This window comes from Macrotis lagotis, chromosome 3 (genome assembly GCF_037893015.1).
Source record: "Macrotis lagotis isolate mMagLag1 chromosome 3, bilby.v1.9.chrom.fasta, whole genome shotgun sequence".
Taxonomy (NCBI): Eukaryota; Metazoa; Chordata; class Mammalia; order Peramelemorphia; family Peramelidae; genus Macrotis; species Macrotis lagotis.
The window spans coordinates 116,082,486-116,095,136 of record NC_133660.1 but is presented as its reverse complement, the minus strand read 5'-3'; the positions used below and the strand labels follow the sequence as shown (position 1 = coordinate 116,095,136).

At 43.6% G+C, this 12,651-nt stretch overlaps 1 pseudogene; it reads left to right on the top strand.

Annotated features, from left to right (window-relative positions):
- The window catches only part of LOC141519193 (misshapen-like kinase 1 pseudogene), an 84,823-nt pseudogene extending 73,096 nt beyond the window's left edge, over nucleotides 1-11,727 (top strand).
- Nucleotides 11,728-12,651: the final 924 nt, after the last annotated feature.

The following is a 12,651-nucleotide window of genomic DNA, read 5'->3' as shown; positions in this document are numbered from 1 at the left end:
ATCAAATCCTTTTAAAGTCCCTTCCAGGTTCAGTTCTAATATCCCAAATAACTTTCAGAGAAGAGTGAGAAGCTCAGGGGGCTCAGAGGACAGTCCAAGGAGTTTGTGTGGGAGATGGGATAAGGAGCCTTAAGTCAAATTACTACTCTGTGTTTACAGTAAGATTCTGATTTCCTGCAGAAGCCCAATGGAGAGGAGATTTGGACTTCCTGCACTCCTATCTTCAGAACTGACTTGGTGGTTTGAAGTGGAGGGAAAGTGCCACATCCTTCTTTATATCAAACAAGGCTTTCTCCCAGGTTTCTTTTCTGTCCTTCATTAGCTAAGTACTTTTTTTTTTTAAGACTGAAGGGCTTGGGGATAGCTAGATGGTGTGGTGGATAGAGAACTGTCCCTGGAGTCAGGAGGACTTGAGTTCAAATCTGGCCTCAGACACTTAATAATTGCCTAGCTGTGTGACCTTGGACAAGTCACTTAACCCCATTGCCTTAAATAAAAAAAAAAAACTGAAGGTCTTGATCCAAATTCTACATTGGTGCCAGTGGTGGTTTCCATAGACTAAACTCACAGAGAATTAATTTTTCTCCCACTCCTTATAACAGGTCATTTGGTGGTGGTGGTGGTGGTGGTGGTGGGGCTTGTCTTCTCTTTTCTCAAAGACATTTCTTTGCTATCCTAGTAGATGTCCTCCTCCAGTACTTACCAGCTGTATGGTTATGGGCTAGTTTTCTTATCTGTTAAAAAGTCACATTTTTGCCATGACAACATTTCTAAGATTTGTCCTACCATCAGTTTGGTGCAGGACATTTAGGTGACAAAGTAGATAGAGTGCTGGACTTGGAGTCAGGAAGACCTGAATTCAGATCCAGCCTCAAGACACTTACTAGCTGTGTGATCTTAGGCAAGTCACTTTCCCCTTTTTGCCCCAGTTTTCCTCATCAGTAAAATGAATTGGAGAATGAAATGGTAAACCACTCCAGGGTCTTTGCCAAGAAAACTTCAAATGGAATTAAAAAGTATAAGATTTGACTGAAACAACTATACAATAAACCAATGTTTTAAAGGGCTTTATCTCTTCATATCTGAACTATTCCAATAGTCTTCTAATTGATCTCCCTGTTTTAAGTCTCTTTCCATTCCAATCCTCTACTTAGATGACAAAATGGTTTTACTAACCTTTCCATGTCACTAAATTACAGTAGCTCTCTATTACCTTCAGGATCAAGTGAAAAATCTTGTTTGACATTTAACTTCTCTACAGTATGACTTCTCCTAACTTTCCAATCTTCTTATACCATATTCATCTTCACACCCAGTACTTCATGGACCTCTCTTGGTGAGTCACTGTGCAGGGGGTAGGGCTGACCCCACTTCTTCTTCCAGGACATGGGCTGCCACCTTGGCACTGTCTTCTCCCTATCTTCCCTATCTCCATGACCCCATCCTCTGCTCCTACTGTTCCCTCCAAAGTGCGGAAGGTGTGAATTATCAGTTATACTGAGAGGCGAAGATTAAGTCAGAATCTCTGGATGTAGGCTGCCCTATCTTCTGGGGTCTTTCTCCCCTTCCCCACCATTTCTCTCCTAAGCTGAATTTGTTATAGATGCTAAAAGTTTTGTTTAAATCTCCATTCATGTTCTGGAAGTATTTGCAACTTTTGAGAAAGCAATATTTAATCTACAAAGACAAAATTTCTATTCTTTGAATTGTAAATAATGTAGCTCCTGAAGAAGACTGTGGTGGGATGTATTTACACATAGGCCCTCCCATACCTATCAAGTTGCATTAGGTAGATAATGGATCAATCAATCTATACTAAGACTACTACTGTTCACCATTAGCTTCCCTTTTAATTTTTAGGAAGGTTCATGTCATAGATTTAGGTCATGGTATAAATTTATAACCTCACTTTTAATTTATCCCACTAGGTTAAGACTGCCCCTTTGACATTTGATGATGTTTGTCCTTCATTCTCAAAGAAGACCATGGTATCAGGGAGGTGATGCCAGGACAAGCTTATGAATTGGATTTGAGTGAGGGGGTGCTGTGCTAAGTCACTAACCTCACTTTCTCCTCCAGAGCCACCTGAGTCTAGTGGCAAGATATGAACTTGGGTCCAGTGGCCAGATATGAACCAGGATAACTGGAGATGACCCCAGGTGCCAGGCAGTCAGGGTTAAGTGATTTACCCAAAATCATACAACTAGTAAGTGGCAGGTGTCTGGGGTTAGAGTCCAACTTCTGTCCTCCTGACTCCAAGACCAATGCTCTATCCACTGTACCACCTAGCTGCTCCTTCAACATTTAGCAATGCAACTGTAGGAAGAAAAGCAAGAGAGAAATGTAGACCTACTAGCTGTGGAGAGAGCAATGGAATCCAAAGACCTGATTTAAAATTCCAGCTCTGCTATTGACAAGGTATTGTGATCTTGAGCAAGTCATGTGACTTCTCTGTGCCTTAATTGCCTTATCTGGAACATGAGTATCATGATGATAATACCTGAACTACCATCTCTATCAGTCATTCAGTCAATAAAGACTATGTCAAACCATGTGCTAAGGAGCTGGAAGCACGGGGTTGTTGTGAAGATGAGGTTTTAGGATCTGTAAAACACTATAGAAATGTGAGCTATCATTATAAGGAAGGAACGAAAAAATTGTTTTCAGATGAGAACTGAGATTGGATAGGGAGCCAATGAGGCAGAAAGTAGCTTGTATTGGCAGGAACTCTTTCAAGGTTGGATTATCTTCCTGAGGGAGGAGTGGTGCTGAAGTAAAATTGGGATGCACCTGAGAACTGATCCTCTTTGCTTGCATCCTGCTTTTATACCCTTAGGGCTATGGCAGCATCATATAGTTCACACTCAGTATGCCAACTTCATCAATACAGGCTTGGGTAGGCTACTTGGAGAGCTCCAAGCTAGTTTCTGCCTCCATCTTTGCCTATGGATTTGTAGGGATTCTTATGGTTCAGTGAAAAGAGCACTAGCCTTGGTGTCTGGAGTCCTAGGTTCAGTTCTTGGCTCTTGTGTTTACTAGCTAGGTAAGCATGAACAAATACTTCCCCTTCTCTGGATTTACTTTCTTCATCTGTTAAATGAAGACAATGATACAGATACTTCCTGAGAATCCATTGCGAACTTAAAAGGCCTATAAAATATCAGTCACAATTATAATCTCTAATATGGGGATAATGACACATGAAGTCCCTACCTCATAAGATCATTGTGAAGATGCCTTAAAGCAATGTAAGGTAGAAGGGAAGTATAGTTAACAGTGGAATACTCTTCCTCAATGTCCCTCCTCAACTCAAGAAACTTCAATGGTTCCCTGTTGCCTCTAGTATAAAATTCAAGTTCTTCAGCCTGATATTTAAAACATAATCTGACTACAACCTCCCTGTTTCAGACATTACATTTCTCCTTCTCACATTCTATATTCTAGACAGATTATCCATTGTTCTTTGAGCTTGGCGTTTCTCTCTTGTCTTCATGCCCTTGGACAGACTGTTCCTGGTGCTAGGAATTCATTACCTTCTTATCTTCACTTCTTAGAATTGCTAACTTCATTTTTTCCTGATTGCCCTAGTTTCTCTTGACACATTCATCACCCCATAGATCTCTAAGCTTCTTGGGTACAGAGACTGTTTTGTTTTTGTCTTTATTCCCAGAAAGTCCTACAGTGACCTATACATAGTAAGTGCTTAATAAATGTTTATTGAATTGGCATTCTTTTGGCAGCCTCTCCTATGAGGTATATTATAAAACCTCTCATGTTTACAGATGAAAATGTTTTTTAAAAAAGACCAAATTATTATTTGAGATCCCTCAACTAGATAGTGACTGGTTTGACAATTAAAAAAACTCATCTTGACTTTGACCTTCTGGCTTCCTTTATAATCTTCAAGTTTAATGATAGCCCAGTACAATGATATTCTTACACTTAAACCTGGAGTCTTCCTAAATTCTTTTGCATTTTATTGGGTTCTACTTTTTGCTTTTTTTTAAATCACAGGTTCCCTTCCCTTCCCTTCCCTTCCCTTCCCTTCCCTTCCCTTCCCTTCCCTTCCCTTCCCTTCCCTTCCCTTCCCTTCCCTTCCCTTCCCTTCCCTTCCCTTCCCTTCCCTTCCCTTCCCTGTTCCTCTTGGACATTGAAGTATGACAACAACAACCCATTCCCCAAGAGGTCTCCTAGTTGGGCCATTGTTCTCACACTGCTAATTTTAATGGTACCATTGGCTAAAGAAATATGCTCATCAGGGAGATGCAATTTCAAAGCTTTTGGAGGTTTCAATAATTTTCTATTGTTCAGATGGCTCTAACTTTTCATGATCCCATTTGGAGTTTTCTCGGCAAAGATACTGGAGTGGTTTGCCATTTCCTTCTCCAGTGCATCCCCATTCTATAGATGAAGAACTCAGGAAAATAGGACTAAAGGGATTTGTCCAGGGTCAGACAACTAGTAAGTATCTGAGTACTTTGGCTGTATATCTTCATTACCTTTGCAAAGTTGCAGATTACTAGAGCTGGGAAGGAGTGTTAAACATCATCCAATTCAGCTTCTTTTTATAGGTTTTACAGAGATCTAGAGGTGAGAAGTATCTTGCCAAAGGTCATCCAACTAGTAAGTGGCAGAGCTGAGACTTGCTCTCAAGCAGGGTCCTAAGCCAGTCCCACTAAGCAACACTGTCTCTGACTTCATTGGGATCACTACTAACATTTGTAGAGGCAGCCTGTTAAGATGGAAAGAATCCTATCTGTGAAGGTCATTCCCAAGCTACAAGACCTTGGGCAAATCACTTTCCCCCTCCATGAGTTTGTTTTCTCCTCCATATTAGGGATTGGGCTAGATGGTCTCAAAGGTTGCTTCCAGCTATGATTCATTGACAAAGATCATGCCCATTTATGGCAGAGTGAAAATCCTAATGAATTCAGAGGGGTTTTTCTAGTTTGTTGTTTGGTTTTGGTTTTTAATAAGCATTTATAAGTGAGGAGATCCTTTTTGTCCCATCAGCTCTTAGATTTAAAAGTAAAAAGGACCTTAGAAATTCATCTGGTCCTTTCATTTTATAGATATAATGTAAGATAAGAAAACAGAGGCTAAGAGGGTTAAGTGATTTGCCTAAGATTGCACAAGGCTAGGATCTGAATCCAAGAACTCCTGTCTACAAGTTCATGGTATCACCCTCATAATATCCTGCCAAAGATTCTCTGCCAACCCAGCCTTTGAGTGCTCAGACTTGCCTCCTTGGGTACCATAGTAAAACATCCAAGGAAGGCATCAGTAGAGGATTATGGCAGTCAGAAGAGCAGAATTATGAAAAGAATTTGGAGAAACTTATTTCTTTGGTATAAAATACTCAAGCTGGTAAATGTAATAAATGTATTTAGATCAACTTTCTTTTTTGTACCATTGATCCCTTGGGCACCCTAGTAAAGCCTATGGATTGCTTCTCAGAATAATATTTGTTGGCTACCTTCATTAATTAATTGGACAACTGGATGGTACATGGATAGTGCTAGAATTGGAGTTAGGAAGAATGAGTTCAAATCTGTCCTCAGACTGGATACTGGCTGTATGATCCTGGGTAAGTCACTTCACCCTATTTGCCTCACTTTCCTCATCTATAAAATAAACTGGAGAAGGAAATGGCAAATCACTCCATTATTTCTGCCAAGAAAACCTCAGATGGGGTCACAAAGAGTTGGACATGAATGAAACAGCTGAACAACAATGTTCATAATTGAAGGAAAAGCTAAATGTCACTTAGCAGTGAAAATAAAAATGCATTTTGCTGTTGTTCTTGTCCAAGTTCCAGATCCCCTGAAATCTGATTCTTTGGAGCTGCATGGATCCTAGGTTATGAATATTTTGCCTAGCAGTAGTCTACAGAAATGTACCTGGTATCATTCAAGCTATTCTAGAATGATTGTTTTGCTATCTCTGAACCCTTTTCAAGACCTGAGGTTGGAAAATATGACAATTTCCATTAGATCTTTAAAAACTCTCTGGGTCCAAGGGGTTGTCTAGGTAGTCTAAAGTCACAGCTTCTTGTAGGCAAGAAGTAGACATTAAGACTGGACTAAAAAATGGAATAAGAATGGGGGCAGCTAGGTGGCACAGTGGATAGAGCACTGGCACTGGAGTCAGGAAAACCTGAGTTCAAATCCGATCTCAGACACTTGATAATTACCTAGCTGTGTGGCCTTGGGCAAATCACTTAACCCCATTACCTTATACCACTATAGCTGGGGTGCTAACCCTGCTGACAAGCCAGCATAGGCCCCAGAGGTAGAGGAGAGGAAAAGAATAAACAAACAACAAAACTCACCACTGTCCAAATCTAAGCCAAACAGCATAGGACCAGATCCCAGTCCCCCACAAGCCCCTGTTGAGTCTTTTGGGTCTCTTTCCCCAACCTCACCCATGCAAAGACCTGTGGAACCCTAGGAAGGACCACACAAGAGCCTCGTTGCACATTGGATACTACTGAAGCCATATGCAGCACCTGTGCCCTCTTCTAAATCCCTTCAAGATCAGCTTACCAGAAACTTAACTGCCTTTCCTGCTGCTCATGATCCTGACCCCACCATCCCCCCACCCAGTGCTACTCCCACCTCTCATGGAGCCATCATTTGACAAAACTAAGACCCTACTTCTGAGGGTCTTAGCCCCACACCAGGTCTGCCACCTTGGAATCGAACAGAAAGTGAGGCCCCTCCTAAGGTGCCCTAGAGGACCTCATCCATTGCCATTGCCCTTAATACCAGTGGAGCTGGAAGTTCCTGACCAGCACAACCTGTCTGTACCAGTAACCTTCGAAGGAGTGAGCCAAGTTGGGAGTATGGAGACATCCTCCTCCAGTCCCATGGCCATCTACCACAGGCTGGCTCACTAGAATGCAGCCAAGTAGGAGCCTCCTCCAAGCTGGGCAACTCTCCCATTCCATCCCCAGGAAACAAAGTTAGACCTGATGATCATCGCTCTAGGCCTGGCCAGCCTGCAGATTTCATGCTACTGAAAGAGTGAATGGCAGATGAGGCCCCCCGACCTCCCAAGAAAGCCATGAACTACTCCTCATCTAGTGAGGAGATGGAGAATAGTGATGATGATGAAGCAGAGGAAGGAGATGGTGACCCCCTGAAGAGAGCAGAGACACTCCTGGAATTCGTGATGGAGACACAGATAGTATCAGCACCATGGTTGTCCATGATGTTGAAGAACTGTGTGGGGCCCAGACCCCTTTTGGAGGAGGAACCCTGGTGGTGGTCCAATGGACTCCTGAGGAGGAGCAAGGACTGCTACATAATGACAGCAATGGTTACACTAACCTGCCTGATGTGGTCCAGCCCAGCCATTCACCTACTGAGAGCGGCAAAGGCCAGGGCTCCTCAGCTAAAGAAGGAAGCAATGATTACCAATCTCATGGCCTGGTGAAAGCCCCTGGCAAGAGCTCCTTCACTATGTTTGTGGATCAGGGATTTATCAGACAGGAGGCAGTGGGGATACTATCCCCATTACAGCCCTAGTGGGTAGAGAGGGTAGACAACTGGAACACTTGCAATATGAGGTTCAAAAAGGCTCTGTGGTCAATGTGAACCCTACTAATGCTCCGACCCCATAGTGACACTCCTGAAATTCGAAAATATAAGAAACAGTTGAATTCAGAGATCTTCTGTGCTGCCCTGTGGGGTGTCAACCTGATTGTAGGCACAGAAAATGGTTTGATGTTGCTGGATCGAAGTGGGCAGGGAAAAGTGTATGGGCTTATTGGGGAGGAGACATTTCCAGGAAATGGATGTTCTGGAAGGGCTTAACTTGCTCATCACCATCTCAGGGAAAAGGAATAAGCTTCATGTCCTGGTTCCTGAACAAGAAACTACACAATTACCCAGAGGTGGAGAAGAAACAGGGATGGACTACCATAGGGGACGTGGAGGGCTGTGGGCACTACAGACTTGTGAAATATGAATGCATTAAGTTCCTGGTAATTGCCCTGAAGAATTCTGTGGAGGTGTATGCTTGGGCTCCCAAGCCCTATCATAAATTCATGACTTTCAAGTCCTTTGCTGACCTCCCTCACCAGCCAGTGGAGGAGGGCAGCAGCTCAAGGTCATCTATGGCTCTAGTGCTGGCTTCCATGCTGTTGATGTGGACTCAGGGAACAGCTATGATCTACATCCCTGTACATATCCAGAGCCAGATAACCCCTCATGCCATCATCTTTCTTCCAAATGCTGAAGGCATGGAGATGCTTCTTTGCTAAGAGGATGAGGCCTATATCTGCTCCAATCAAATTATGGCCTGGGGTGAGAAGGCCATTAAGATTCGCTCTGTGGTAGATGGCCACAAGAAGGGATCTAGTCTTAGGAGCTCTCTGATAAAACTCATCAGCTAAGGACTCTAACTAAATTTTTGAGAGACAGAACCCACAAAGGGACCCAGTGAGGCAGTTCTCCTACTCAAGGTAACCCGGAAAGGAACAGAAAGCCTCTGCTCCTCAGGATCTGAGAGGCTGCCTGCCAGAGGGGTGGCCCGCCAGAGCTAAAGAACTTCAGCCTCCCAGAGGCAGCCCCAGGGCGCTGGGAGTCTCAGCTCACAGCAGTAGGGGAGTCTCCTGAGCTGCACCCCGAGGAGCACCGGGCACAAAATGGGGGAACAGCGGGGGACCTTTGCCAGAGCAAGCATGTGGAGCCCAGCCCTCAGGGCACACAACCAGCAGCTTGGTCTTTCTGCAGCCCAGAACTGAAACAGAAGCAGGCGGAGCCAGTAAGCAGGACCCCCAGGGCATGAGGCCATTGAGCTGAGGGAGGGGAGTGAAGAGAGACTGTGAGCTCAGTCCTCTGCCCCTGGAACAGGACTCTGGGGCTCTGACCACATTCAGATCCTGATCGCAGTCTAGACCCCCCTCCCCATAGAACAGCAGGCACCCCCCCCACCTCAGCCCCGTGGCAGAGGGGGGTGCTTATGGTCATTCAGAGACCAGGAGGGAGGACAGAACCCCACACACTGAGACCCTTGTGGGAGTGTCCCAAAAGCTCAGGAAGCACCCCCAAACCAGGTCCAGGCTGGGAAAATGAGCAAGCAGAGAAACAAAAGGAAGACCATTGAGAAATATTTTGCAAATGAGCCCAAGAAGGATCAAAATACTCAGTCTGAAGATGAGGAAGTACAAGCTCCTGCATCTAAAGACTCCAAGAAAAACAGAAATCGGGCTCAGGCTATGACAGAGCTCAAAAAAGACTTTGAAAATCAAATGAGGGAGTTGGAAGAAAAAGTGGGAAAAGAAAGGAGAGAGAGATGCAGGAAAAACATGAAAATGAAGTCAGCAGCTTAGTCAAAAATGCTCGAGAAAATAGCATGCTAAAAACCAGCTTAGGTCAAATGGATAAAACAGTTCAAAAAGTTATTGAGGAGAAGAATGCTTTACAAAGCAAAATTGGCCAGATGGAAAAAGAGATAAGAAAACTCTCTGAGGAGAACAAATCCTTCAGACAAAGAATAGAATTCAGGGAGACTGATGAATTTACCAGAAATCAGGAATCAATACTTCAAAACCAAAAAAATGAAAAATTAGAAGAAAATGTGAAATATCTCATTGAAAAAACAACTGATATGGAAAACAGACTTAGGAAAGATAATTTAAAAATTATTGGAATACCTGAAAGTCATGATCAGGAAAAGAGCCTTGACATCATTTTCACAGAATTACTACAGGAAAATTGCCCTGATATTCTAGAAGCAGAGGGCAAAATAGAAATGGAGAGAATCCACTGATCCCCCAGAGAAAGAGATCCCAAAAAACCAACCCCTAGGAATATTATAGCCAAGTTCCAGAATTCCCAAGTCAAAGAAAAAATATCACAAGCAGCCAGAAGGACACAGTTCAGATATTGTGGAGCTGCAGTCAGGATCACACAGGAGTTAGCAGCAACTACATTGGAAGCTCATAGAGCTTGGAATATAATATACCGGAAGGCAAAAAGAGCTTAGAATGCAGCCAAGAATGAACTACCCAGCAAAACTGAATGTCCTCTTCCAGGGAAAAAGATGGACTTTCAATGAACCAGGGGAATTTCAAATGTTCCTTTTGGAATGGCCAGAGCTGACCAGAAGGTTTGATCTTCAGATACAGGACTCAGGTGAATCATGGAGATTGGAGGAGAGGGGGGAAATACGAGGGACTTAATGAGGATGAACTGCATGTATTCCTGCATAGAAAAATGACACTGATAATACTCATATGAACCTTCTCAATTAATAGAGCAGGTAGAGAGAGCTTTTATAGTTGAAGCACAGGAGAAAGCTGAATTCGAAGATAAAATATGGTGTAAAAATGGAGTCAATAGAGAAAAAGGGAAATGGAATGGGAGAAAGAAAAAGGAGGGGGGAATAGTCCAAGATATTTCACATAAGATTTTTTTTTATTACAATGAGCTATTGCAATGATATGGAATGGGGGGGCAAGGGGGAATGAGGGAAACTTTACTCTCATCAGAGATGGCTAGGAGAGGAAACAGCATATATGGTCAATGGGGTATAGACATCTGGAGTAAGAAGGAGGGGGGAAGCAGGGGGAAGGGGTGGGGATGTGAATAAAGGAGGAGAGGATGGACCATGGGGGGAGAGTGGTCAGATGCAAAACATTTTCTTTCTTACTTCTTGCAAGGGGCTGGGATTGGAAGGCCTGCCCAGGACCATAGGGCTAGGTGGATTCTGGGCCTAAGGGGTGGTATGGGGGCTCAGGGCTTCTTGGCCCCAGGACCAGGGATCTGTCTGCTGAGCCAGTCAACGACCCTACAGCAGAGTTGGAGTGAAAGGAGAGAGAAAATAGAGTACATGGTAGTGGAGAAATAAGAAAGGAGGGAGTTGTGATCAACAATGGCAACGTTGGAAAAATATGGAAGTAACTTTTGTGATGGACTTATCATAAAGAATGACATCCACCCATGACAGAGTTGTTGGTGTTGGAACAAAGACTCAAGCACATTTTTTGTTATTATATTTGGGGGAGGGTGCAGGGCAAGTGGGGCTGGATGGCCTGCCTGGGGTCACATAGCAGGGTGATCTTTGGGTGTCTGGGGCTGGATTTGGACCCAGGTGCTCCTGGCTCAAGGGCCAATGCTCTGTCTGCCACCCATCCACCCCTACTATTATTACTGTTTTATTTTATTTTGGGTCTTTTTTTTTCCTCTTCTTTTTGGTTTTTGCAGGGCAGTGGAGATCCGGTGGCTTGCATGTCACATGGCTGGGTGATTGTTAGGTCTACGAGGCTGGATATGGGCTTGGGTGCTCGTAGCTCCAGGGCTGGTGCTTCGTCCATTGTGCCACCTGGTCATACCTACAATTATTACTATTATTTTTTTTTATTTTAATTTTTTTCTCTCCCCTTTACTTTTTTCGCCCAAGCAAATCTCTCTATATTCATGGGGGAAGAGGGGTATTTTGTTTACTTGTAAACAAGAATATTTTATTAATGTAAAAAATAATTTGTTACAAAATGAGAATAAAAAATAAATTAAGAAAGTTAATTAGCAAAAAAAAAGATTCGCTCTGTGGAAACGGGACACTTGGATGGGGTCTTCATGCATAAGAGAGCATGGAAACTCAAATTCCTGTGTGAAAGGAATGGCAAGGTGTTCTTTGCCTCAGTTTGTTCTGAAGGCAGCAGCCAAGTTTACTACATGACTCTGAACTCTAACTGCATCATGAACTGGTGATGGGAACCCTAGGCTGAGTAGAGGTGGGTGGAGTATATATATTCATCCTGGATATATAAGCCACCTCTGCCTCCTGCCACCCCCCAACAACAAAAAGCTGGCTTCTCAGTCTTCTCCCTCTTTACCCTCCCTGGGATTTTGCTTTTTTTTAGTTTGATTCAATGGAGCCTGCTGGGAACCATGAAGCTTTTTGTGATCACATGACCTCTCATTTCCTGATTTCTCAAAATGTTCTCTTAAAAAAAAAATAAGTATGGTTCCCCACCCCCTACTTCTGGGTAGAGGTACAGCTCTCTCCCACCAGAAATTATTTGGGAACCAGCCTCTTTTCCCCTTTTTTCTCCCCAACCAAAGAGGAAAATGCTTAAGGATGCCTCCCTTCATTCTAGTGCTGCTGTCTAGGGCAGAGTCCTAGGACCCCTTTTTTTGCATGCCAGGGGAACGGACTCCCCCAATGAATGTACCAGACCCTGGGGTGTGGCATAGAGAATGGGGATCACCAGTCACTCCAGGGAAAAGGGGGAATGGTTCATGGGGACCATTTCCTCATTACTCTCTGAAAGCACTTCAATCATTTCCCCCTCACCTCCAGGGAATGGGGAAGGGGGCTGCTAGCCAAAACATTCCTTCCCCTTTCCAATCTTATCTCGCATTTACTCTCCAATACTCTTCCTTGATGCGGGGGGGAGGCAAGGGGCTGGCTATTTCTCTCATCTACCCACCATTCTCCACCTTGCTTGCATTTGTATATAGTGTGAACAGCAAGTAGCCCCTGTCATCCTATGCCCTGCCAATCTCAGTGTAGTGGCCTTGGAAACTTCATTTGTTAATAAAGACAGAATTCAATCAGCAAAAACCAAAACAAAACAAACCAAAAAAAAAAAAAAAAAAAGAATGGAATAAGAAGCAAGGAGAGAATACAGGTCACTGG